The sequence below is a fragment of the Heptranchias perlo genome, chromosome 8 (genome assembly GCF_035084215.1).
Source record: "Heptranchias perlo isolate sHepPer1 chromosome 8, sHepPer1.hap1, whole genome shotgun sequence".
NCBI classification, from domain to species: domain Eukaryota; kingdom Metazoa; phylum Chordata; class Chondrichthyes; order Hexanchiformes; family Hexanchidae; genus Heptranchias; species Heptranchias perlo.
Window position 1 is genome coordinate 77904733 of NC_090332.1, and position 27227 is coordinate 77931959.

The 27227-nt window shown below is 43.4% G+C and overlaps 1 protein-coding gene across 2 annotated transcripts in view; it reads left to right on the forward strand.

Moving 5' to 3' along the window:
* The first annotated feature begins 2288 nt into the window (after positions 1 to 2288).
* LOC137324738 (ras and Rab interactor 2-like) overlaps positions 2289 to 27227 on the forward strand; it is a 127363-nt gene continuing 102424 nt past the window's right edge. For both annotated transcript variants that reach the window (XM_067989396.1, XM_067989394.1), the window contains exon 1: positions 2289 to 2444. The gene's annotated coding sequence lies outside the window, so the exon portion shown is untranslated. The remainder of the gene's footprint in view (positions 2445 to 27227) is intronic.

Genomic DNA, 27227 nt, shown 5'->3' on the forward strand with positions numbered 1-27227 from the left:
TCCTCCCTCTCTTTGCTGGCCTCCTTCGCCTCCCCATGACAGTATTATTTCAGTATGCTTGAGATCAAGAACTCATAGTGTGAGCAACTGCAGGCATGAACGTGTGATCTACCACTCCATAGCATAGTGCATTCTAACATACTGTGCCACCATACTGCCAACCTTCAAATTTCTTCTGTATCAACTATAGCTATCTAATGGCTGGCCTTACACTTAGGGATCAAGAATTTTTGTAGTGCTTGTTAGCAAAGGATTGAAGATCCGTTTAGTATTAAAGAACAAAGAAAGTTGTGGAAGTAATGATGCATGCTTGACAATATCTATAGGTCACTCTGCAGCCCGACATTATTCTACATGATGATCAAGCAGATCCCCCAAAGGTAGAAACAGTTTTAAGAAATTATTTTCATGTGAAACACAAAGGTAAACTCCCCAACCCAATCACATGGATTGCATGAAACAATTTGTTTGCAATGTGTGTGTTCTTGTGGGTGTCCACATGTGGGCATTTCTGAGAAATCATTCAGTCATGCACCAATAATCTTAAAGAGGTACCACCTCCATGTAAGAGTTTTTGGCAATCCTTTTGTCAATTGTTAGTAAACAATAATAATAAACTATAATATGGTGATATAAATCATGCTGAGAGACAGTACTTCATTTTTGTCTTTTAAAATATTCTAGTTCATATTTAATTAATGACATAAATTGTGGTTTTTTTTCTCCCTCCTCCAATGTTCCCTCTAGTTATCTCCTTTAACTCTCCTTTTCTGAATACAGTCATTAAAGCTGTGGTATCTGCTCTGAGGCTATCTGGTGCTTTATCTAAGTGTCCATTCTTATGCCTGAGCTTGATTATCACGTAGAAGAATGTAGGGCTGCAATCATGACAAGTTGACAACATGCGTCAATACTTCCACAACTTTCTTTGCACTTTAATGCTAAAGAGATCCTCAACCCTTATCAATAAACTGCACAAAAACAGTGTCAGCAAACTATTCAACAATGATGGAGGGATCTTCTCTTCACCCGATAACCTCACACGTCCATTTTCCGGAAGGGGCAGATGGATGGAGATCATCATGAGTGGGAACCCTGGCTTGGGGACACTGATGCCAATGGTAGCATTCCTACTGCTGCTCTTGCTGAGACTGGCTAATGCACCACAGGTCAGCTACCAAGGATAGAGCTATCAGCATTGAAGAAATATCATTTGACACGTGTGATCAGCATATGAACGTGAGCACATTTTTGGAAAATGACATACATCAGCATTGGAAACATGTTTCTTACTTGCTCCCCATCCCTAAACCAAAGTGAGGGCCACTTGTGATAAGTGATACTTGGCAGGTCTGCAACCATCAAATTGGGATCGGGTCTGCACGGCTCAATCATTACACCATTTATCCACAGGATACCCCCTCATTACCAGGGGAGGTCTCCATTACAAAAACTTTTAAAAAATGAAAATCATACTCAAAGGTGTTTTAAACTACGTATACAACAATATAGTGCCTTTAACGTAGAAAAAAATGTCCCAAGGTGCTTCATTGAGAGGTAAGAAAAAAATACAGTAGGTCTCCCTCCACAGTGTGAACAAGCGAAAATGTAAGTCCACGATTCTGCTGTTGATAAGGGAGCAGGTTGTCTTAAGGTAGACTTGAGTTCTATCGCTCTATAAAAGCACAGCCCATCACAACTACCCAGACTGGCTTCCCATTCCCAATGTAAAAGCAGCTCATCGCTCTCCTGAAACTGATATTACTTAAGTGTGATTATCATTAAAATAACGATCTTCTGAGGGAAAAAATCTCTCATTTGGTTTTTGGTTTTCAACATCCATTCAAACAGCGGATTGAGGAGGAAAAAAACTTTGTTTTGAGTCAATTTTGTTTAATCACTTCCCTTCGTTTGAAACATTTCCTGCATTTGCCCTCAACGGACACAATTCATCTCCCCTATAAACAAAACGTTTGGATTATTGTTTACACATTTTAAAACAAAAAGCGTTTGCAGAAGTTCATTATTTTCATCAGGATCCTGATGACGCGGTGCAAAAATAAAATCCCTTGACACAGTAAAACATCCTAATGGAGGAGTTCATTGTAATCTCTGTACAATATTTACTGACTGTCGGCGATTAAACAACACAGCCGGCGCCAAAGCCTCCCCGCTCCTCCTCCAAGGACCCACGTGATCTCCAAAGTTTGACCAAAGTTTACTTTTGTTTTTCTCCTCTATAAAAAACTTCTGTGGCCCGTGCAGTGGCGCTTGCGCAGTGCGAGCGCCTAGTCGAAGGCTGAATCTCAGGTCTGTGCAAAAGATCAAGGCATCTGTCAGTGTGAGGGGAGCATTTAACATTATAAAGCACGCGAAGGAGCTTTCCGCTCAAACAGATCCTCCTGACGACAGGTAGTTCGCTGCCGGAGACGTTAAACATAAAGGTAAAAGACGCGTGTCTTTACTGAAGGAATAGGTTGCGCCTTTGTTTCGGTATCTTTTGTTTTGGTTGACGTGAATGAGCAGCTGTTTGAGTGAGCTGCTCTGGGCTGTGTGACTCTCTGAGCCTCGCGTTTTACTTCATGATAAGCTGACGGTGTATTTAAAAAGCACAATCTAGGTTGGTGTGTTTCCCCAGAGACCCACCCGAGTGAGTGGATGCAGTTGTGAGATGTGTTGAGCCGCACAGTCTGTCAGAGAAGAGCATGTCTGTGGGGGAGGGTAGGCGAAGGGTTAGGTAATCATTTTGGAAAAGTCTCACAACTGATCCTGTACGTTGGTGTTATGTGTTTTTGCAATTTGTCATTTCGTTTGTTTGATAAAATGACTGTTTTGACAATATTGATTTCTTATTTACATATTTATATTTTTCGCAAACCTTCTTTGTATACAGCTTACCTGAATTTAATTCAATGGAAAAAGTTAACCAGATTTAAGCATTTGTGTTCATGTGAGCATGCAAAATGCTCAGATTTTAATATGTTCCACCAATGGGAGAGATGAAATCTATATGTTTATTAATGTTGATATATTTTCCACAGTTAAACTCCTTAATGTGCTCCTTCATAGATCCATTTGGCCAGTGATAGCTATTTATCACTGCGAGGGTGTAGTAATCAGCTTCTGCCACTCTCAATGGCACTGTTCTCTGCAGTGATGCCTTTGTTGTCTTGCAGTGTTACAGAGGAAGATACATCTTTAGTTGCTTATGGATTTGTAGCTCTGTCCTATTGGGGACAACTCTTCATTACTTTAAAAATGATTCGACTTCTTGTGAAAAATTGAATCTGAGACTCAAATAGAGAAACAAAGACTTGTATTTAAATCAAAATGCAGACAAAGACAGATAAATGTCAGCTGTCTTGACAGCAGGTACTGGACACAGCCTTTGATCTGATATGTAAATTCCCATTGTTGAAGTCATCTTATTATCCCTTAAATGTACCATTACTGTTGACCCATTAAAATGCCAATTACATTCTTAATGCTAAACAATAAATATAACTATCAAGGATAACTAGTCAGTAGTGGATGAAACTTAATACATTAAAATGTAATGGTTCTAAGATTCATGATAAATAGTCTATTACTTTCGGTCAATGATGTCCTTGACTTTCTGGGTGGCAAGGGATGAGAGTTGCCATGTAATTGTGCGTGCAAATGTATAACACTGTAGTTTTTTACATTTTTTCATAGTCTAAATTTTCTTATAGCCTTGGAATCCAATGATAACTATGATTGGAATCTGAGAAAATACTTTATACTATTTTCTGCTAATTAACATTACATTCTATTGCCCAATGATGCTGCACAGTGCAGGTAGTAGCTCCGAGCAAAAATATTTCCCTTAAATATTCTGGCGCTACATATGAACTCTTGTATTGTGGAAAAAGTGATGGTTTAATATTGGAGAGTCTCCCTACTTCTAATTTCTATCGCAAAGTCGAGTGTGCACAATCCATCTTTTAATTCTTCATTCCTGTTGATCCACTTGATGTAGTGCAATTGTGAACTTTTGAAGCTTTTTGCTCTTCACCTCTGTAGCCCTCAATGGCAGTATTTTTCTAGTATATACTTTTTGTCCTTTGCCTTATATTTCTGTGGACCACACATTGTTTACATGATGGTATACAGACCAATCGGGCAACCTGTTACCATGCATTCATAAATCCTGCGTATTGCCAGCTGCTACAAGGTGTACAAGATTGACCCAGACAGAGTCACCCACCACTTTCTTTTGCTCTGCCTTTATGAACATTCCTCCTTTCAGTCCCTTGAAGGATCAAGAATGAAATGTTTTTTGCTGGCTGCCACTGGACTATTGTACATACACTCAGCAGCAGTGAATCACGTATTTCTTGAACATAAAAGGTCGGGGATGGATTATTAAGATATACATTGTTCCTTTTTGGTCAGGGCTGAATACACCTTTTGTAACACATCCAGGGGAGGGAGATCTATCCATTATTCTGTAACTTAATCATACCTGTGGACAAACCCCTGTTTCCTGTTGACTTAAACCATTCTTTCAAACTCAGTGATTTTGAAAAGATAGTTGGAAGCCAATCAAGTGTATGACTCACCCCTTCTTACTACAGGTAATATATATCCTGCTATCCTTTCAGCCATGAAGAACATTAGTGACTCCAGGCAGGAAATTTTATTAATAATGGGTAAATGATAGAGTGTCTCCTATTTTGAAGCATTGCTGAAAATGAGATTTATTTCTTAAGGTCTGTGGTCTTCTTAAGCTGCCAGTTCTCAGTGCAGCATGTATGTTTTAGTGTAGGTGCATCAGCGTTGCTGTTAGCAGTAATTCCACTTTTGATGTGGGGGCACAAAATTTTTGTTGTGTCTGAAGTAAGCTGCAAAGGTTTTCATGAAATGAGTTTCTAGAATCATAATCTAGTTCCTTGTGGTCTGGGCATCTCACTCAGAGAAGCTGCAGGATGGCTGGTTTTGGAGATGCAAATATGTCACACTTGTGCAGTGGGGGGATACCTTTCTCGGGTTGGGACTGAGACACATTGTTGGAGCAGAGTGTCTGTGCACCTAACCATGTTATGCTTTATCTGGGTGTCACAAATGCTCCACTGCCCAGCATTAACACCACTCACGTTGATGAGCACAAAAATAATTAACTGCAAAGACTATGGGCTCAATTTTAAAAGGGCGGCAGGATGGCAGTGGGGGAGGGTGATTTGCGGGCGCCAAATCCGGAAGGGAAGTAGGCGGGTTGCGATTGCAACCCTAATGAGGCCAATTAAAGCATCTTCCGGGTTTCGCTCCCGGCATCCAGCCTGATTGAAAGGCTGGCTGCCGACAGGAGCTGCACATGCAGGGGGTGGGGGGGAGGAAGAGAGAACGAACTCATCGGCTGTTGGAAGAGACAAAGATCGGAGTGGGGGGAGAAGACATCGGACACATCGGGATGGGGGGTATGCAGAAAATATTGGGGGGGTGGTTGTGCAAAAGATATTGGTTATTGGAAGTTGGGGGTGTGCAGAAGAAATCGGATATCAGAAGGGGGAGTGTGCAGAAGGCATCAGACATTGGAAGTGGGGGGGAAGACATCGGACATCGGAGCAGGGGAGTGCAGGTGACATCGTTTGTAACGTATGTTTACTTATTTTTTTACAATAGGAAATGTAATTTTACTTAATTTATTTAGTTTATTTTTGACTGATCCGGCCCTTCATGCCTGGTTCACCAGGCCTGAATCGGAAGCCGTGGGAAAGCCGCCCGGGTAAGGTCAAAATCTTTTAAACTATTCACAATGCCAAAAAATAAACTACCGTAAGTACCTCAATGAGGTACATTTACTTGTTTAGATATCATCCCGCCAGCTTTAATTGCTTGTGGGACTTCCAGGTTCAGGAACGGCACGTGCATCCAGATGACTCTGGGTCATGCACGTTCTTCAGCGGGTTGGAGCCGGGAATCCTGCCCGCTGCGGATTTCTCCAATTTTCTTTGCCTCAACGCACCCGGGCTTTAATTTTAAAATTGAGCCCCATGTAGGAGAACATAATGCAACTGGAGTCATGGTAACAAGATATTATGGAAGATACTGGGTTCCTATGTCAATGGAGGAAGTCTTGATTCTCCAGCCAGTGACAATTTTCTCAATGGTCTTTGAAACTGAAACAAAATAGAGGTAAGCTAGTGTGCAATGAAGTATGCTAGTACCTTTGAAAGAAAGTTCAACAAACTGTTGGACTGTTGATGTTGGGGCTTGGAGGACTAGGGGACATTTGTGATGCATGTAACTTCCTATCATGAGTATCATGTGAAATTCATTTACATCCAGACCAAGCAATTAGGTGCTCCATTAGGTTGATACTTGCAGGGTCTATGTAACAGATATGTGACACCCAGATAAGGCATAACATGGTTAGGTGCACAGATACTCTGCTCCAACAATGTGTCTCAGTCCCTACCCAAGAAAGGTATCCCCCCACTGCACAAGTGTGACATATTTGCATATGTAACAGAGCTATATAACGCTTGATAGATGATAAGACTAAGGGAGCAAGAAAAGAATAGTAAGCTAGTGTTGGAGATTCATAGAAGAACATACAGCTAGATGAGATGGTTAAGATAAGGTGGAGCAATGGCATAGAGGGTTTGAAGTCGAGGATGAAGATCTCATAGTCAATTTACCAGGGCAGGAGAAGCCAATGCAGCTTGGTGGGACAGGGGAGATGGAAGTACATACCCTACGGTAAGGGATGTAACACCTGCTAGCTAGCAGCTAGAGCTGTGCTAGCCTGCGTGGCACTAAAGAGTGACAAATCCCCAGGACCAGGTGGTTTCCATCCCAGGGTTTTAAAGGAAGCAGGTGAGAACATTGCATATAATCTTCCAGAGTTCTCTCGATCAGGAACCATTCCTTTAGATTGGAAAATTGCACATGCCACTTTGCTATTTAAGAAAGGTGAGAGAGGGAAACCAGGGAATTATAGACCAGTTAGCCTAATATCTGTTGTTGGGAAATTATTAGAGTCTATAATTAAGGATAGAGTCACTGAACACCTTAAAAATTTTCAGCTGATCAGAGAGAACCAGTATGGATTTGTAAAGGTTAGGTCATACCTGACGAACCTGATTGAATTTTTTGAAGAGGTGACTAATGTAGTGAGCAGGGGAATGTCTATGGATGTTGTTTATATGGACTTCTAGAAGGCATTCGATAAAGCCCCTCATAATAGACTGTTAGCTAAAGTTGAAGCTCATGGAATTGAGGGCAAATTATTGACCTGGTTAGGAAATTGGCTGAGTAGCTGGAGACAGGGAGTAGGGATAATGGACAGGTACTCAAATTGGCAGGATATGACTAGTGGTGTCCCACAGCGATCTGTGTTGGGGCCTCAACTATTCTCTGTATTTATTAACGACTTAGATGATGGGATAGAGAACCACATATCCAAGTTTGCTGATGACACAAAGATAGGCAGCATTGTAAGCAGTGTCGATGGAAGCTTGAAATTACAGAGAGATATTAATTGATTAAGTGAATGGGCAAAACTGTGGTAAATGGATTTCAATGTAGGCAAGTGTGAGGCTATCCACTTTGGACCTAAAAAGGATAGATCAGAGTACTTTCTAAATGGTGACAAGCTTGAACCAGTGGAGGTCCAAAAAGACCTAGGGGTCCATTTACATAGATGGTTAAAATGTCATGGACAGGTACAGAAAATAATCAAAAAGGCTAATGGAATGCTGGCCTTTATAACTAGAGGACTAGAATATAAGAGAATGGCAGTTATGCTACAGTTATACAAAGCCCTGGTTAGAACACATCTGGAGTACAGTATTCAGTTCTGGGCACTGCACATTAGGAAGGATATATTGGCTTTGGAGGGAGTGCAGCATAGATTTACTAGAATGATACCTGGACTCCAAGGGTTAAATTACGAGGAGAGATTACACAAACTAGGGTTGTATTCCCTGGAATTTAGAAGATTAAGGGGTGATTTGATCGACGTTTTCAAGATATTAAGGGGAACTGATGGGGTAGAGAGAAACTATTTCTGTTGGTTGGGGAGTCTAGGACTAGGGGACATAGCCTAAAAATTAGAGCCAGGACTTCCAGGCGTGAAGTTAGGAAACACTTCTACATGCAAAGGCTGGTAGAAGTTTGGAACACTCTTCTGCAAACTTCTAGCTCAATTGTTAATTTTAAATCTGAGATTGATAGACTTTTGTTAACCAAAGGTATTGAGGGATATGGGGCTAAGGCGGGTACGTGGAGTTAGGTCACAGATCAGACATGATCTCTTTGAATGGCGGAACAGGCTCGAGGGGCTAAATGGCCCCAGTTCCTATCTTCCTATGTTCATGGTGCAGGGGGTCTTTGCTCTCCAATGACAAGGACTAACAAGTAAGAAAGAGGACCAGAATTTGAGGGGAAATAGCCTAATAACTGTGACCCACCCAGACCAATAAGGACAATGGCCCCAATGAACAGGGTGACTACTATGTAGGACCCCTCCTTCCCTGACCCAATGGAGCAAGAATAAATTGTTTCAAATTAGCATAATTCACAGCACAAGGACAAGAGTGGCAAGAAATCATAAAATATTTATGTGCTCATCCTGTGAGAACAATTTAATCGTAAGCACTGCAGAATCTTTCTATTATTATGAAAAAGCAAATATCTCCTTGCCTATTCTCTCCTAAAATAAAAAATAGCCTTTCACAGAACATTAGGAAGTCCAAAAGACTGAACATTTTTTACCTTGGTTTCACAGTGGACTGGACTTATACTCTACATGTTGTGAACCAAATCAATTAAATAGCCTCTTGAAGGGGGTCTGACACCGCTGGGTATTAGTGTTTTCTGGAGTCAGATTGGGACTCTGAGAGCTATGTTGCCACCTTTTGTTGCTGCGCACCCAAAACCACTTTCTATTGATGCAAAAGTGACAGTATGACTGTACCCCTAGTGTTTTAAGAGCTTTTTTAATTATATGGTGCTTCAAACATTTTTGTGATCCATTTCTGCTTTTTCTGGCATCAGTCTTGCATCTCTCTGGCCCCATCTCGCTTTTTCAATCGAATCCTAATCCAATCCTGCCATAATTGGCCTGTTGGCTGTTATTTCCATTTGAACTTTGTGGCTTCACTGTCCAAAAGCAATAAAGCCATGAAGCTTTGAAATCTCTATTACAAAGTGCAGTAAATATGTTATTTAGTATTAAAAATCACACAGTCTCTAATCAGCTTCTCCCTGGCTTCTCCAGTTGTCGCCATCCATGCTCCCTGCAGGCTTGACATTGTGGTGAAACCTGATTCCTGTGGCAGAGAATAAACTCTTCAGGGCACACATGATATGGCTGCAAAAAAGATGTTTCCCTCTGTTGTTGGAAGTTATTTGAGAATCCAAAAAGGAGATTTTCAAGATCTGTTAAATTTTCAGGTTTTTAAACATTTCTAAATGCCTAGTTTTTCATGATTTATGTTCTTGTATTTTTCTACTTTGTATTCTTACCTCTGCTGCTTTTATTATTTCCTGTAATTTTCCATTTGCTGTTTTTCTGTTTTTGCCAGTTACCTTTTCATTTATTTATTCTATCTCTGTTCTTATTTTATTCCTTTGTTTTTGATAGCATGATTATTGGATATCAGCGTTTTTAATAGTGTGATTATTGGATATCAGAGTATACTGATGCCTTTTGCTGTACATGCTGCACTTCAATACAATCTGGAAAGCACCTAGGTATTTTAGGGCCCAATTTATTTCCCACTGATTTTTCTCCCCTTTTTTGCACAAAGAATAAAACCTGAAACTAGCAGGTTTTTAAATTGGCAATAAAACTGACTTTAATGATTGTTAATAGTATGCCTTTGTAGAATAAGGGTTCATTTTAATTTTTTTTGTGCAGTAGCAGAGTGTTATGTGTGCATTCTAATGGGCCACACTGAGCACAAGAACTTAGATTGATTACAGTGTAATGGTTTGCTCCACTTTTCACTGGAGTAAATGACAGTGTTAAAAAATATACATGATTGATGTTTGACAAAACCATGCAGCTGGTGGAAGAGGTGTGCTCATCTTGCATGGTTGTCATGTTCATTGATCAATTGACTGATCTGGCCTGCATGTTGCTGGACTTCATTTTTGCTGCGATGTCATTTGTCAGATGATCATGTCTGTAGTATGAAGCTGTTCCTCAAAAAAAATGGTAGCAAATTCTCAGATAGTTCCCGCATCTTCATTGAATTTGACAAATTAATCATTGATGTTTAAATTTCACAGGGGAAGATTATAGTATAGCTGTAGGTAGGTCTGCAAGTAATTTGTTCTCTCAGCATATAACATGGCAATGTTAGGTGGTGTTGCTGTTGACCTTTGGATGCTGGAGACGTATGGCTAAGGGACGAGATGTGCCTGTCAGGAACGTGCGTAATGTCATAAGCATTTTTCGTAAGGGCGATTGAGCATTACTACTGTGTGCCTACATATTGTACTTTATATTGAAGAAGAGATCGTAGGTACACATGCTTTCATTTTTCTGTAGCTCCTCCAGGGACAAAGGCTGACTGTAATCACCTGTTTGCCTTGACTGGTTACAGAGGAGAAAGTGGAATGAATTGCATAAGAAGATGACTGCAAAAAAAAAGCACGATTCACAAAGTAATACAGGATTTACTGCATAAAATTCCTTTTCAAAATTTTTCATGACAAAAAATGAGAAAAAACTTGCAATTTTTACTCTCGTTATAGGAATTGTTTTCAATCAAGAACATTTAAATACTTGAACACAGAACTATTTATACTTTAAAAATTGCTTTAGACTTCAGAAGCCACCCATTTCTGAAGACATACTGTACAGTTCTTTCTCCCTCCTGTAGTGCTTAATAGCCATTATCTCATCTGACTACATTATTCCTCCGAACTCCCAGTTTTCCCCATCTGTCTTCCACCTAACTGCCCTCAACAATTCAGTTCTTTGCAGGTTCTTTCCTCGGTTCATTCATCCTATCCATAAATCCCTTCATTTCCTCCCATCCCAGCTCCTGACCACTTAACATCACCTCCTCTACCCATGCTTGCTGACATCATTAACCCATTTCTTTTTTCTGGCACTGTCCTCAACTCCTTCAAAACTGCTGTTATTCTCTCCTTTAAGAAACCCATCCTAAGCCCTTCCATGCGCTCCAGCTATCTTTCTATCTCAAGCTTTCCCTTACTCTTTAAGGTCTTGGAATGCATTGCCTGCAACCTCACTTGGAGGTCTCGCCTTTTCTGAGTCCCTCCAATCTGGCTGCTCCCTACCCATAGTACCAAGACTGCACTGGCCAAAATCACAAGCGATATCCTATGTGACTGTAACCATGGCTTCCTATCTCTCCTTATCCTCCTGTCTCTCCTCTGCAGTACATCTCCACGGCACAGCTCTTTCCTGGTCCCACTTCTGCTTAACTGGCACTACATTGCTGCCAATGGCTTCTGCTCCTCGGTTTATATGGTCACATCACGTGTACTTTAAGGATTCATCCATGGCTCCCTTCTCTTCATTGTCTTAATGCTATCCCTCAACGATGATATTCGGAAGCACAGGATGGGCTTTCATATATATGCTGCTGACACCCATCTAAACCTTGCTGCTTTCTCTATTGATTCAAAAGGTTTTTGCCATGCTGTCAGATTGCTTGTCTTATACCAAGATCTTGATGAGCCAAAAGTTCCTCCAGCTAAATATTGGAAAGACCAATGCTATCCTCTTTGGTTTGCTTTAGTACATCTGAACTTCTAAACGTTATTTCCATCAACCTTCCTGGTTGCCATCTCAAGCTGTTTGAGGAAGTGCAAAACCTTGGCATCCTGCTCAATCCTGAGCTCAGCTTCCTAACTTGCTTGCTTACCAAAACCATTTTTTCAATATGCCCAGCTTCAGTTCCTTCCCTCTTCAATTGTACCACCAGTTCCCTACCCTAGCCTCTCCATTTCTTTCTCTTTTCCCATGCCCTATGTCAATGATAAAGTGCTCTGAGATGCCTTCCAGATTGAAGGACCGCCACATAAATGTTGTAGTACATACTCTTTCTTTTATAGTAATTGTTATCTCAATTGGACCATCCACCATCCCTTCTTTAATCTCCAAAATTTTCTCTAGTAATCCAAGGTGGCAGCCTTGGCTCGGTGGTAGCCCTCTTGCTACTGAGTCAGGATTTAAGCACAGGGGGCTCGATGTTAGCAGGGCTGCGGGTTCGTGGCAGGGGGGCTATCGGGCGCGTGGGTAACGCGCCCGGTGAAATTAGTCAGCCACCCGCGCGATCGCAGCCCAATTGGATCCACTTACCTTGTCTTCTGGGTTCCCCACTGCTGATCTGCGCGTCGGGCGGGCTGCGCATGCGCAGTAAGATCTGTCAGCTGGAGGAGCTCTATTTAAAGGGGCAGTCCTCCACTGACAGATGCTGCAACAAATAGAAAAAACTGCAGAGTGGGTGTAGGTGTATTTGCAGGGTTCTTTTGTGCAGACGGCTGAGAGACGTCGGCGATGTCCCTGGTGGCACCCTGGAAGGATGCGGAGGAGAAGTTGTTGAGGGCAGTGGTGACTTTGACAGCGACAGGTAAGAAGATGTTGCTCGGGCCAGCCAGGAGCAGCTTGGCATGAAGGAGGCTGCAGATGTCCACGACTACATGTCGAGTGACTGTGAGCCTCCGTGTGCACTGCTGTTCAGAGAGGTCCAGGAAGCTGAGCCTCGGTCATGTGCATCTGAGGGGGTCCGCAAGGTAGGTACATGTCTCTGGACCCCGGGGTAAGTGTGCAAGTTGGTGACTTTGATTGTCAAGAGGAGGGTGGTGAAGGCCAAACTTTGTCCCAAGTGACAGAGTGGCCTCCTGCAATAAGTGAGGGTCTCCCCCCCCCCCCCCCCCCCCACCTGTCAAATGGACCTTTGCAGCTGCCACAGGCTGATTGCTGCAACAGGTCCATTTGAACTGGGAGTGTTTCCCCCAGTACGGGAAACAGTCCCAGTTTTCTATAAAATCCCATCCCTCCTCACATAATCCCTTAATCAGGTCAGTTAATGACCTGAACAAGCAAAATAAATACCTTCAAGTGGAACCCCGCTGGCTTTAATTGCCTGCGGAATTCCCACCAGCGGGGGCTGCGCACGCATGCCGGCGCGTCAGTGGGGAACCCGGAAGTGGGCGGGTTGGAGCCGGGCTCCCGACCCGCTCTGGGATTCTCCGATTTTCGGAGCCCCCCCGCCAGGAATGCACCCGATAGCGGGTGCTAAAATGATGCCCATAATCTCGGCTGACATTTCAGTGCAGTACTGAGGGAGTGCTGTGCTGTCAGAGGTGCTGTCTTTCAGATGAGATGTTAAACTGAGATACTGTCTGCCCTTTCAGGTTGACGTAAAAGAACCCATAGCACTACATGAAAAAGAGGAGGGGAGTTTTCCCGACCTGCCAACATTTATCCCCCAACCAGCACTACTAAAACAGTTTAATTGGTCATTTATCTCATTGCTGATGGTGTGACCTGGCTGTGCGCAAATTGGCTGCCGCGTTTGCCTACATTACAAAAGTAATTAATTGGCTGTGAAGCACTTTGTGACATCCTGAGGTTGTAAAAGGCGCTATACAAATGCAATTTTTTTCATTTTTTCCCCCTCTTCTTGCTCTCTTTTATTGCTCTGTCATTCTGTCTTTCTTATTTCTTTAACATATATTGAACACATTTACCAGCCTCTTACTTTCATTTTGTAGGTCAGCATACTCTGTTGTACCACTGTATTTGTGTTAACAGTAATTAAAATGATTGTTTCAGATGTATGCACCCAACATTCGCTGGTTAATGATGGCTGTAGTATTTTGATCAGCACGGATTAATATCGTTACGATGTTGTGTTATCACCTCTCTAGGAGGATAATGGGAAATGTTTATGTGTGATGACTTTCCCACTGCTGAGTCTGGATTAAAATGGCAGGTTTATGTTGATGTGATCACAAGCTGTGGGCGATCCGCTTTGATAAGTTTATCAAGAATTCAGCTGTTGATTACTGGGAAATTGTACGCATGGTATATAACTTTAACACTCTTCAGCACACTGTTCATAGTTCAATGATCTAAGTCTGAAACCATCTTCATTACCTCTCTTTAAATCCATTCTACTATCTCAATTATGTTGTGGTGAAAACTGAATGAAATACTTCATATGTTGACTCATTAATCCTTCTTGCATTATTACTATCAGTTCCTTGAACTTCTACTTTTATATAGTGACACTCTTATTTCACTTGAAACTGCTGCCATAAGCTGTGATGACACTAACCAGTGTTTGCTTAACAATTGCACCCAGATCTGTAATCTAAGGCATCCTGTTTCAATACCATATCGAGACTATTTATAAATACTGAAGGCAGTCCCAAGTCTCAGGCCCGAACCCTAGGGTATTACTCTGGTCACAGTTGTCCAGTGCACCATTGTAACTCTTTGTTTAATCAATTCATTATCCAATTTGAAACTTCCTCCTCAACCGCAGGAGCTTTCACTTTAACCATGGATATTTGTGTATGGGACTATATCATGTTCTTCATGAAAGTCAGAATGTTTATGAGGAACCATATTGCCAGCACCCACCCATTCTGTTGTAATTTTCTGTAGAAATGATTGATGTGCGTCGTTGACCCAAGTCTCAATAAGATTGGAAATTCCAGCCCCAGACCCTGAACATCAATTAATTAGCTGGAATATCCCAGTATTAGAATACCCAAATTTAATTTATGAAATGCATTCATTAGAGTTTCCTGTTGTGTGGCTACAGCTTAATATATGCCATAATTAGCTCACTTCACGTTGTCCTGCATTAAACCAATCCAAATAATGTAAAATATCCTGTTGACAGCCTAATTAAAGTGCAACATTTGATACAAACCATTTAAACCTTGTCTTAACCAGAGATCTAGAAATGTACACTAACACTTTATTATCCTAACTCTACACATGCAAAGATAAAATTGTCATCATAAGTTATAACTAGAACTCTCCATTGCCAACAGCCACATTTCGCTTGCAAATCGTAGAAGATTATTTAAAATCTTGAAATACACAGTGTTCCATTCTCTAGCACTCTTATTCCTCACCTGGAGCACAAAATTCATGCATTTTTTTAAAGCAATAATTTACTGCATTTCATTAATTTAGAGAAGGTATTTCTTTATAGGGTTGGAACAGATGTTTGCTTTTTAATTTTGTTTTATTATGATAGGAGGAATAGTGAGAAATGTATTATGATAGCTACCTTCTCTCACTCATTTTGGCACTTTAATGGCCAAGAATTGATTAATCACTATCTGTTATAAATTGAGGTGCACAAATTTTAGAATGCAGCCAAAGTCAGAAATAACCCAGTTCAAATAAGCCATCAGTTTGAGTCCATACCTGTAGTATAAATAGAAATGTCACATAGGTGGGATTGGGGGAGAGTAGAGGGAGCTTGACTCTGGCAGTAGCCTCTGGTGCATCTGTTGTGGGAGTGCTAAATATTGATACAGGGCACTAAAAATGGAGAAGTATTCCATTTGCCAGCATTGAGATCTTCGAAGAGCACAAAAATGTATTTTTAAACAAATACCATAAAGCTTTTTGTGCAAGGAGAAATAAATGTGTGTACTTCAAAAAGTAATGTCAAGATTAATGATGTTGCGAATATGCAAGCATCCTGATCTATCATCCCAAAACTCTTATTGTGACATATGGGGCATAATTTTAGCCCAGGGGCGGGGGGGGGAGTCGAATTTCTGACAGGAAATCCAGAAGTACGGGTTTGACAGGCTGGCTCTCAGTTGGATGGGAGAAGAGCCAGGAAGAGGACATGATCAGGTAAAGTGTTAGATTGGGGGGGTCACCGGGGGGTTAGGGGTCAGGGGTCACCGGGGGTCAGTGATCGGGGAGCTCGTCATTGGGGAGCTGTCAGTCATCGGTGTGGGGGAGGTCAATTGTGGGGAGGTCAGTCATCGGGGGTCACCGGGAGAGGTCAGTCATTGTTGGGGTCTGGGGTATTCGTGGGGTCGGAGATCGTGGGGGGGGTGGTGGGAGCTCGTGGGGATCGCTGCAGGTAGGCCCGTTGGACCTGGGGGAAGCACTCCTGCTCCTCTGGGCCCACAAGCAGTGCTACAAAGGCACGCACTTGCAGTTTTGGGCCTTCTTGCCTCCTTTCACGCGGCGTGAAGCAGAAGGCCCGGGAATCCTGGCCCCCAATGGCTAAAATCAAAAAATCTTTGAAAATGGAGGTCCGCAGCCTCCTTAAAAGCTTTTACTGACCGACCTGCCTCCTGAGAGCGGGTTGGTCGCTCGTCCCCGTGAAAACCAGAAATGGGTGGGTTGGGGGCAGGTTTTAGATTCTTGCAATTGTTACTACCCCCCCCCCCCCTCCCCGCCCCCAACCCACCCGTTTTTCCAGGCTAATTCATGCCCATGTACACGGAGTAGGATTGTGATTGGTAATCACATAGCAGTGAAAAGCTTGCTGTAATAAAATATGCTTTCCACAAACAGTATTTTACCCTAAACTCTCATCCAACAGAAGTTTATTAAATGTTTTAACATGATTCATTAGATCTACGTCAGTGTAAGAATTGTAAATAAAAACTATTGTTGCCGTGATAGTGACTTCTAATTGATGGAAGCTGTGTAACTGTCTCTTTCTGTTTTTTTCTTTAAGTGAACTTTTTAGATTGGTCAAAGTACATCTGTCAAATGGACCCCAAACATAAATACCTTTAGAGATTTTTAAAATTGTAATAAGATAGATTTAATTGAAAACCGAAGTTCAGGGTATTATCCAGAAAAGGCATGTTTTATAGGTCTGCATTAGTAAAAGAATTAAATGATTCCCCCCACACACTTAGCCTGAGCACATCCTCCACAGACATCTGGAATTAATTTTATTTAAACCGCAACATCGCTTGTCTGGATCGTGATGGTACTGTAACCTGTCTGGTTTCTGTTATACATGAAAAGTTTTGTATGACAGACTGTCATGGATTTTGTCCCGACCCTGAACAGCTTCACAATTTCTATCAGCTGTAAATAAATGTGTTAATGTTTAATAATATGTGTGCAATTTGGTCTTCAAAATGAATTGCAACTGGTTATGTGCACAGGTACGCAGTGTGCTTTATTTCTTCCATCTGTTGTAATTTTATATTTTTTTAATACAATTTACAAAGAAAACTGAATTTTGTATCCTTCTGGAAATTGTTAGTATGCTCTTGTCGCATGCAAGTGATGAACTGATAAATCGGATTTCCAAGGCAACAATTCCCAATGTTTTTGTCATAACTTAAAACGACCATTGAAGTTTACAGCATAGAAGGAGGCCATTTGGCCCATTATATCTCTGCCATCTCTTTTCTAGAGCAATACAAAATTAATTCCACTGCCCTGCACTCTACCCATAGCCCTGTACCATCCTCTGCTTGGAATATTTATTCAATTTTCCCCTAAAAGGTGGGAGCCTCTGCCTCAACCACTCCCTTTGGCAAAGCATTCCATGCTCCAACAACCAGCTGTGTAAATAAATTTCATCTAACCTCTCTCCTCACTCCCTTACTGACAATCTCCCATTGATGATCCCTCATCACTGACTCCCCAACCAGTGGAAATAATCTTTCTCTATTCACTCTATTAAAACCCTTCATAATTTTAAAAACCTCTATGTAATCTTCTCTAGCTTTCTGTTCGCTAGTGAAAATAATCCCAATATCTCAAGCCTGTCCTCATAACTATAGTTTCCCATCCCTGGTTTCGTCCTGGTGAATCTGCACTGTACACTCTCTCTAACTTTAATGTCCTTTCTATAATGGTGCATCCAAAACTGCACACAGTAGTCTAACTATGGACTAACCGTTGTTTTGTATAAATTTATTATTACTTCTTTAGTTTTGCATTCTATTTTTATGGATTTATCTACCTGCTTTCACTTTCAGGGAACTATTTATTTGAACCCACAGATGTCTATGTTTGTCCATACCCTTCAGTGTCTTCCCATTGAGTATATACTCCAATTCCTTGTTCTTTCCCCTAAAATGTATTCCCTCATATTTATCCACATTAAATTGCATCTTCCACCTTTGTGCATATTCTTCTAACCTGTCTGTCTTCTTGAAGCCTTTTACAATCCTTCTTGCTGTTTGCCAAACTTCCTATTTTTGTGTGTTTAGCAAATTTTGAGATTGTGCTCCCTATACCCAGTCCAAATCTTCTATATGTACTGAGAACAAAAGTGCATCCAGTATTGACCTCTGCCCAGTCAATTTGAGTCAGATCCCTTCTTATCTTGCTGAACTTTGCCTTTCTCCAGTTGAGCACCCTTATCTTTGTTCATTATCTTTTTCTTTCTTACATTGAACCTATATTATTTCCCAGTTGTCCTACTCTCCCATCAGTTATTTGCCCCACTTCATTTCCCAGAGCTAAATCAAGCAATGCTTTCTTCCTTGTTAGATTATAAGAACTCTCTTCCGCAAACGGCAATTGATACTAGCTCAATTGTTAAATTTAAATGTGAGATGGATAGCTTTTTGGCAACCAAAGGTATTAAGGGATATGGGCCAAAGGCAGGCATATGGAGCTAGATCACAGGTCAGCCATGATCTTATCAAATGGCGGAGCAGGCACGAGGGGCTGAATGGCCTACTCCTGTTCCTATGTTCCTATAAACATAATGATCGGAAAAGCAGGCGTGGATGCATTCTGAAAAGCGCTCCCTGCTTTGATCACAGGAGGTAAGATTTACAAAAAGACCTGTTGAATTTGCTATGTTGTGTTATCAATGTTTCAAGTCCAGTGCATTCTGTTGCTAAAAACCTTGGATTGAAATTCTATGGATCAACATCCTTTCCCATCATGAGTGCCAATCCGCAGGGATCTTAGCTGGAAAAGTTCGATCAGGAGTACTTAGCTGCTATTGAATTTTCTTGCCTTCCAGGATATGAAGAGATATTTGTCTCTCATCCCTGCGGTTTGCCACGAAGCAGTTCACTGAGAGTGCTATATCTGTTGTCCCTCTCTCCTCCCTGTTTGCCACTCCCTTTCTCCCAACCTATGCTCTCCCGCCTACCTCCTCCTGTCTTGCCCACCTCGTCCTCTCACCCAGCCCGTCCTCTCGCCGAACCCCATACTGTCATGCCCACACCCTCCTCTCTCGCCTGCCCCCTTCTCTCTCTCGGCCATTCTCTCCCCCTCCTTTTCGCCCAACACCCTCTCTTGCTCTAAAATATTTAATGCCTGGAAAAATCTAAATGCATCAAAACAGTTATTAGTAAATGGAGGAAGTAGTGAAATAATTACATTAATGGTGCTGGCCAAATGCCTGCAAATTGCCTGCACGGGAATTCCTATTAGTTTTATTTTTAACAGGAGCCTTTGTTACTAAGAGTGAGTGTGCTGTCTTAAATTGGAGCTCACGGTCAATTTGACCCAAACTATTGCAGTTACTCAAAAATCCAACCTATATCCAAGCGACTAAAATTCTAATCTGTCTGTTATACAAGTGGAGGCTTCACTCAGCTCCAGGGTTATTGTTGGGCTTGGTTTGAAATTCTTAGGTAATCAAAACAATTTTGTAATAAATATTGAACCAAGGCAGTCCAGTTTGAGCGGTGTGATTTTTTTGAATCGGAACCATGTTCATTTGCAGTCATTGAAGCCTTTTCACGGATTTGAGAGGCTGCCTCAGCTTGAGTGTTAGAATTTTTGAAGAGGGGATTACTTACCAGGTTTTGCTCTCCCAGCCTCTCGCTCCCTTAACTCCTACTTTCTTTCCTGTACATTGTCCTCACTCGGGTTTGGAAAGATTTCTCGCTTGTCATTCTATGGCGACCAACAGAAAGCAGAAACTGAGGGTGAAGGTAGATTCCCCCCTCCAGTGTCTCCCTCCCTCTTCATCTAACTTACTATATTGTAGTCAGTCTTCAATTTTTTTTTCAAACAATTCTCCCTTTCAGATTTTACACTAAAGATAAAATAGCCACAGCATTTATGATGCGTGTGCATGGCAGTTCGCCTCTCTCTCCTGCACCGTCTGCCACCCCAGACACTCCTCTAGAAATCTGACGAGGGCCTAGAAATTGGATCGCGCAGCACTCATTTTTTGGGTGAAAAGGGGCTCTGAAGGGCATGTGCGCACTCAGCTCACGCCGCTTGCCAATTGGTTAGGGTGCACTGGAGTCATCCAGGGCGCCTGCCTGAAACTAGTGTTAGGCCCTTTGCCTGTGCAAATACAGGGCCTAAAGCCTATTTCAGGCCCCTTTGGGAAACTGGATCGTGACCGATTGCAGCATGCGTCATACATGCTACAATCAGTTTTCTCGGGCCTAAAGCAGCCAAACCAGCGGTCCTTAAAGGGACTGCTGGCGGCTGCCACCAGAAAGGCAAGTAAAAAAACAATTTTACTTACCTAAATGTGGAGCCAGGAGGAGTAGGAGTGTTCCTCCTGCCTCCACATTGAAATTGTGGGCCGCTGCTGACCAGAACTCGTCCCCTCCTGATCTCCTCTCTCCCCTGACTTACCATGGGCCTGATGCCTCTTCGTGACCAACACACTGCCACTTAGGACATGCCGGCCGTGTACTGATGACGCAAGAGAACCCAATTTCGAGTTGTCCTCTTCCACATCAAAGTGCCAAGTGGAGTCAAGACATAAAGTAATTAAAATTGTGTCTCGAGGCAGAATATGAAGCAAGCAACAAAATAGAATTCAGTCCGATGTATGACTTTGTAAGAGTCTGCTTTGTTGTGAAGAAAGGGATGTGTAATACTTTTGTTTCATCTGTGTTGTGATTTTTACTAAGCTTTTATTGCCTATATTGATTACCCTGTGAAAATAAAGAGGAACGATGATGACATTTTTTGTGGTATTATTAAGCTCAAATAATCTAGAAAGCCAACACCATATCATTAACAAAAACCCTGTGGAGAGGTCACAGATGAGATCAGACCACTGTAAGACATGCTTTAATCTATGAAAAACAGTACAATTTGTCTACAACAATAATGACTACTATGAACGTACAGCTACTTGCTAATTTCCTGTGTTGCTGCTCAGTTCTGGTCCAGTATTTTGAGAAAATGGTCATCAGGAAAGTGCATGTCCTGCAGTTGCATATCTTTAGAAGTATTGAACATTACAACTTATCCACAAACTATTGCCACATAGTATGAATCAGCACAGTAATTGACTCCGCACACCCAAAAATACAGTTTATATATGATATTCAAATATAAGATATGGAATTCTCTGGGCGCAATTTTACAATGGTGGCGGGTTGGCAGCAGGGGGGTGAAGGTGCGCGTGGCAAACCTACATGAACAAAACTTACTGCTTCTGACACGATCGTATGTTGATTGATGATGATTAACGTCCTCTCTGGGTTTTGCGCCCGGCAGCTAGCCTGATTGATAGGCTGGCTGCCGTCAGGAGCTGCAACGCGAGGTGGGGTGGGGCCGAGAAAGAGAGAGAGTGAGACATCATCCGGCGCTAGACTGGAAGACCGGGGGTGGGGGGAGGGGAGATCGGGGGTTTGAAGAGGGGACATCGGGGGGAGGTGAAGAGGGGGACATTGGGGGTGAAGAGGTGGACATCAGGGGAGGTGAAGAGGTGGACATAGGGGGAAGATTGGGGGGGTGAAGAGGGGGACATCGGAGCGGGAGACATCGGACATCGAAGCAGGGTGCAAAGGTAGGTTCAGTTAGTGTTTTCACTTCCTTCCATGGTTTTTTATTTAATTTATTTAGTTTCTTGTTCTCTGATCCAGCACTTCACGCCTGGTTCACCAGGTGTGAATCAGAAGCGGTGGGCAAGCCGCCCAGTTAAGTTAAAAAAATCTTTCTAACTACTTAATCTGTCACAGGTAAAGTGCCTTAAGTATCTGAGTGAGGTACATTTGGCTCTTTAACTGGCGTCCCGCCGGCTTTAGTTGCCAGTGGGACTTCCGTTTTCAGGTCGCCTGCACGCACACAGGTGGGTCCCTGGGCATCTTGGAAGTCGGCGGGTTGGAGCCGGCGTCCGAACCCAAACGGGATTTCCGCAATTTTGGGAGCCCCCAACACACCCACAATTGCCTCCTAAAATCACCCCCTATGTAACTACTCCTGAATAATGGATAAAGATGGGTAGTAGAAACAGCATAGTATACAAGGACCCACAGACACAGACCACTACCTGCACTATGGCTCTCAAGCTGCAGTCTAATTAATATATTGTGGTCTGTAGTTTGTAATCCATGCAGTATATCTGTTGACTTGCTCAACTTGTACAAGTTTCAAGGTAGCCGAGGTTAGTTATAAACCTGTCTGACAGGTGAGGCTCAGCTGTACATGCCTAACTAAGCATGTTACCAAGGCAGAGGGCCCTTTGTGCATATCCAATGCATTTTATTTTCTTGTCCATAGCTATCTTTCATTATAAGAAGAAAACAAGGTCAAAGAATAGAGTAAAAGGGGAACCAGTAAACAGGTGGGAGGAGACGAAGCCAATAATCACTTTGGCAAAGCCAGCTGCTTTTCTTGAAATTGTTCTTCCCGATACACACATCGTAAAGCTCCCCCCCCCCCCCACCTCTAATCTCACAGCCAGGGCCTCTTTCCCCAGCTCCGAGCTGGCCCGCCATCACCTGGCAACCCTTCTTGTGGAATCCCACCACCGCGATGTGGAGCCTGGCCTCACCGACTCCCTGCATGCAATTCCAGGTGAGGCAGTGCCTCACTTGAGCAGTGGTCTTTGGTTATAACAAGGGTGGGTGCAGGGGTTAGTTTACTTTCTTTTCACCTCCGGGACCTTGGACTCGAAACCAGGTCAGACGAATGGAGTGAAAGCCTTCTCTGGCTGCAAGTGTCCTAAATTAATTCAACTTGGACAGTTTCAATTCTATCCGATCAAGCACAGCACGTAATGCCCTGATAACTTTGATTTCTGGGTCTCAGTTTTGCCTGGCACTCATTGGCTTTTCTTTGATGTTTTTCACGGAACTGTGAACTGCTAAAATGTAGAAATCAGCGTATTTTTTTGATCGCTAAGAATTTGACATAGCACTTTTCAAAGTTGAGCAGCTGTGCCTTGCACAGTATTTTAAGGTCAAAGAACCCTGCTGCTGGTGAGCACATAACAATGATTCATGGTGACCTGTCCTCTGATGATAAATGGGATGAAATAAAGAGCAACAATGAAGAAGATTGAATCAAAAGACTAAAGGAGAAAAACTATACATTAAAAACAGACAAAATCCTTACATTAGTGCAGAGATTGTGGTTACGGAGGAGGAGTGTGAAGTATTGGATGGGAGAAACATAGTGAGAGAGGAAATATTAGGGGGTTTAGCATCTTTGAAAGTAGATAAATCGCCGGGCCTGGATGAAATGTATCCCAAGCTGTTAAGAGAAGCAAGGGGGGAAATAGCAGAGGTTCTGACCTTCAATCCCCCCTGGCTAAAGGCATGTTGCTGGAGGACTGCTAACGTTGTACCGTTGTTTAAACAGGGAGAAAGGGATAGACCGAGTAATTACAGGCCAGTCAGCCTAACCTTGGTGGTGCGCAAATCACTGGAAAAAATTCTGCGGGACAGTATTAATCGTCATTTAGAAAGGCACGGATTAATCGAGGACAATTAGCATGGATTTGTTAAGGGAAGGTCATGTCTGACTAACTTGATTGAATTTTTTGAGGAGGTAACGAGGAAAGTCATTGAGGGTATCGTGTTTGATGTAGTCTACCTGGATTTAGGCAAAGCTTTTGAAAAGGTCTCACATGGCAGACTGGTCAGAAAAGTAAAGGCCCATGGGATCCAAGGGAAAGTGGCAAGTTGGATCCAGAATTGGCTCAGTGGCAGGAAGCAAAGGGTAACGGTTGATGGGTGTTTTTGTGACTGGAAGGCTGTTTCTAGTGGGGTTCCGCAGAGCTCAGTACTAGGTCTCTTGCTTTTTGTTGTATATATCAATGATTTAGACTTAAATGAAGGGGGCATGATTAAGAAGTTTGCAGATGATACAAAAATTGGCCGTGTGGTTGATAGTGAGGAAGAAAGCTGTAGACTGCAGGAAGATATCAATGGACTGGTCAGGTGGGCAGAAAAGTGGCAAATGGAATTCAATCTGGAGAAGTGTGAGATAATGCATTTGGGGAGGGCCAACAAGGCAAGGGAATACACAATAAATGGGAGGATATTGAGAAGTGTAGAAGAACAGAGGGACCTTGAAGTGCATGTCCACAGATCCCTGAAGGTAGCAAGACAGGTAGATAAGGTGGTTAAGAAGCATATGGGATACTTTCCTTTATTAGACAAGGCATAGAATATAAGAGCAAGGAGGTTATGTTAGAACTGCATAAAACACTAGTTAGGCCACAGCTAGAGTACTGCGTACACCACAGTACAGGAAAGATGTGATTGCACTAAAGAGGGTACAAAGGAGATTTACGAGGATATTGCCAGGTCTGGAGAATTTTAGCTATGAGGAAGATTGGATAGGCTGGGGTTGTTTTCTTTGGAACAGAGGAGGCTGAGGGGAGATTTAACTGAGGTATATAAAATTATGAGGGACCTAGATAGAGTGGATAGGGAGGACCTATTTCCCTTAGCAGAGAGGTCAATAACCGGGGGGCATAGATTTAAAGTAATTGGTAGAAGGATTAGAGGGGAGTTGAGGAGAATTTTTTTCACCCAGAGGATGGTGGGGGTCTGGAACTCACTGCCTGAAAGGGTGGTAGAGGCAGAAACCCTCGTTGCATTTAAAAAGTACTCGGATGTGCACTTGAAGTGCCGTAACCTACAAGGCTACGGACCAAGAGCTGGGAAGTGGGATTAGGCTGGATAGCTCTTTTTCGGCTGGCACAGACACGGAGGGCCAAATGGCCTCCTTCTGTGCCGTAAATTTCTATGATTCTATGATTAAGAGAACAGACTGCATAGCAATTGCAAAAAAATATTTTCTATGATATTTTTTTGCAGAGTTTGCTGCAACCTCTTTTTTTCCTCCTTTTCCTGCCAATCCTTTCTTCTGCCCTCTTAAAGCCATAGTCCTGTTACTGGGATTTGGTTCCACAGATGCTAATTACCCTTCAGGCCCCTCACAAGTGGCCATTCTTCAGGTGTGAATACAGACAGCGTGTCTCAGCAGGCTATTTAGTAAAGCTGAGCCTAATTCTGTCCTCACCTGATATCCACACAAGCATGTTTCGCGCAGGGTTGCTGAAGAGAGGATTGTGACCAAGTTTCCCCTCGTTAGCTCAGGGTTTTAGTCCAGTTGTAGTGCCCCTACAGCTGAAACTAGCTAAATAAGCACAGGCAGGGTTCGAATCTGGGAACTTCTGGTCTGTATGGCTTTTTGTAACTGACCTTTAAAATCATACTCTTTCCAAAACACTAAGGGGTCGATTTTAGGATGGCCGAGCGGGTGCGTTCGTGGCGAGGGGGCTCCGAAAATTGGGGATTCTCGGGGCAGGTCCGGAGCCCGGCTCCAACCCGCCCACTTCCAGGTTCCCCAGTGACGCGCTTAGATGCTCGTGCAGCCCCCGCATGCGGGACTCCCACCTGCAATTAAAGCCGGCGGGATCCCAATTAAACCAATTATTTTGATACTTCAGGTCATTAGCAGACCCGATTTGGAGGATATTTTAGGAGGGGTGAGATTTTCATCCAAACTGAGTGTGTTTCCCGTACTGGGGGAAACACTCCCAGTTGAAAGAGACGTGCTGCAGCCACCAGCCTGTGGGAGCTGCAAAGGTTCATTTGACGGGTGGGGGGGTGGGAGACCTCACTCATTGCAGGAGGCCACTCTGTCACTTTGGACAAAGTTTGGCCTGCACCATCCTGCTCCTAACACACACAATCACCAACTTGCACACTTACCCCGGTGTGCAGACACATGTACCTACCTTGCGGACCCCCTCAAGCGTACATCTTCTGGATGGGGGCGGCCATAGCTGCAGTCATGACCTCATCGGAGGACGAACAGCATCACCAGCCTCGCCGGCCATGCTGTCCACCTCTGACACGTAGAGCTCCACAACACAGTGCTGTGACACATCCACCTGCACAGCAGGAGGGAGGGCAACCGCAGAGAGAGGTGCGTCGCAGAAGGCACTACCCTCGCCACAGGGTCCACAGACCGAGGCTCAGCTTCCTGGACCTCTCTGAGGAGCAGTGCACACGGAGGTTCAGAGTCACTCGACATGTAGTCGTGGACATCTGCAGCCTCCTTGATGCCGAGCTGCTCGCGGCTGGCCTGAGCACATCTTCTTACCTGTCGCTGTCAAAGTCACCACTGCCCTCAACAACTTCTCCGAATCCTTCTAGGGTGCAACCGGGAACATCGCCGGCGTCTCTCAGTCGTCTGCACAAAAGAGCCGTGCAAATACACCTACACCCACTCTGCAGTGACCCAATGGGTGGCATCAGGTGTGGGTCTTCATGGTTATCCTCAGGAAAGGGAATTATTGCACAAACCCGACAAGATTTGCAAAGACGTGGCAGTAGTGGTGATAACAAATTTTTACGTGCTTTGCAAAACTAATGAAATTAAATCAAAAACATGACATTTTGTCTTACACCCTTGTGCATCCCCATTGTACTCACAAAACCTTCACCTTACGTTTATGGGAATCCCTACGTGGTGCTACCCCAGTTGTAAGGGATCTGTCAGCCTGTATAAGCCTGAATCCGAATGGACTCATTGTTGAGTTGTGCTTGAAGCTCGATGGAGGCTAGCCTTTCCTCCATCGCAGACATTCCCGCATCTACCTGCGACACTATCTCAGAGATGCCTTCACGTCCATGTGACATTATCTCGGAGATACCCTCCTGTACCTGTGCCACCATTCCATTCATGCAGGAGTTGGACTCCTCCATCCTCTGCGCGATTGTGGAGAGTGCGCGTGGCAACTGTTCCAGTATCTCGGCAATATGCTGCTGGCCCTCGATGACTCTCCTTTTTATGGCTGGTCCCCAGGGTTCAGCATCTGGGTCCAGCTGAGCAGAGCCTGGAGAAGAGTGCTCCCACCGACGTGGACTCTCCACGGCTGCCCCTGCCACCAGGGTCTGCTTGTGCTCACATGTGCGTGGTGACTCACCATGTGCAAGCCCAACTAAGTGAGGACGGGGACCCACCGATGTGTGTGTATCTGCGCTGGTGGATGGCTGGCTCAGATGTGACGATGCCCCCTCAGAGGCCGGCAGGTCCTCTGAGGAATCGCCCTCCCCAGTCATGGCGGTCG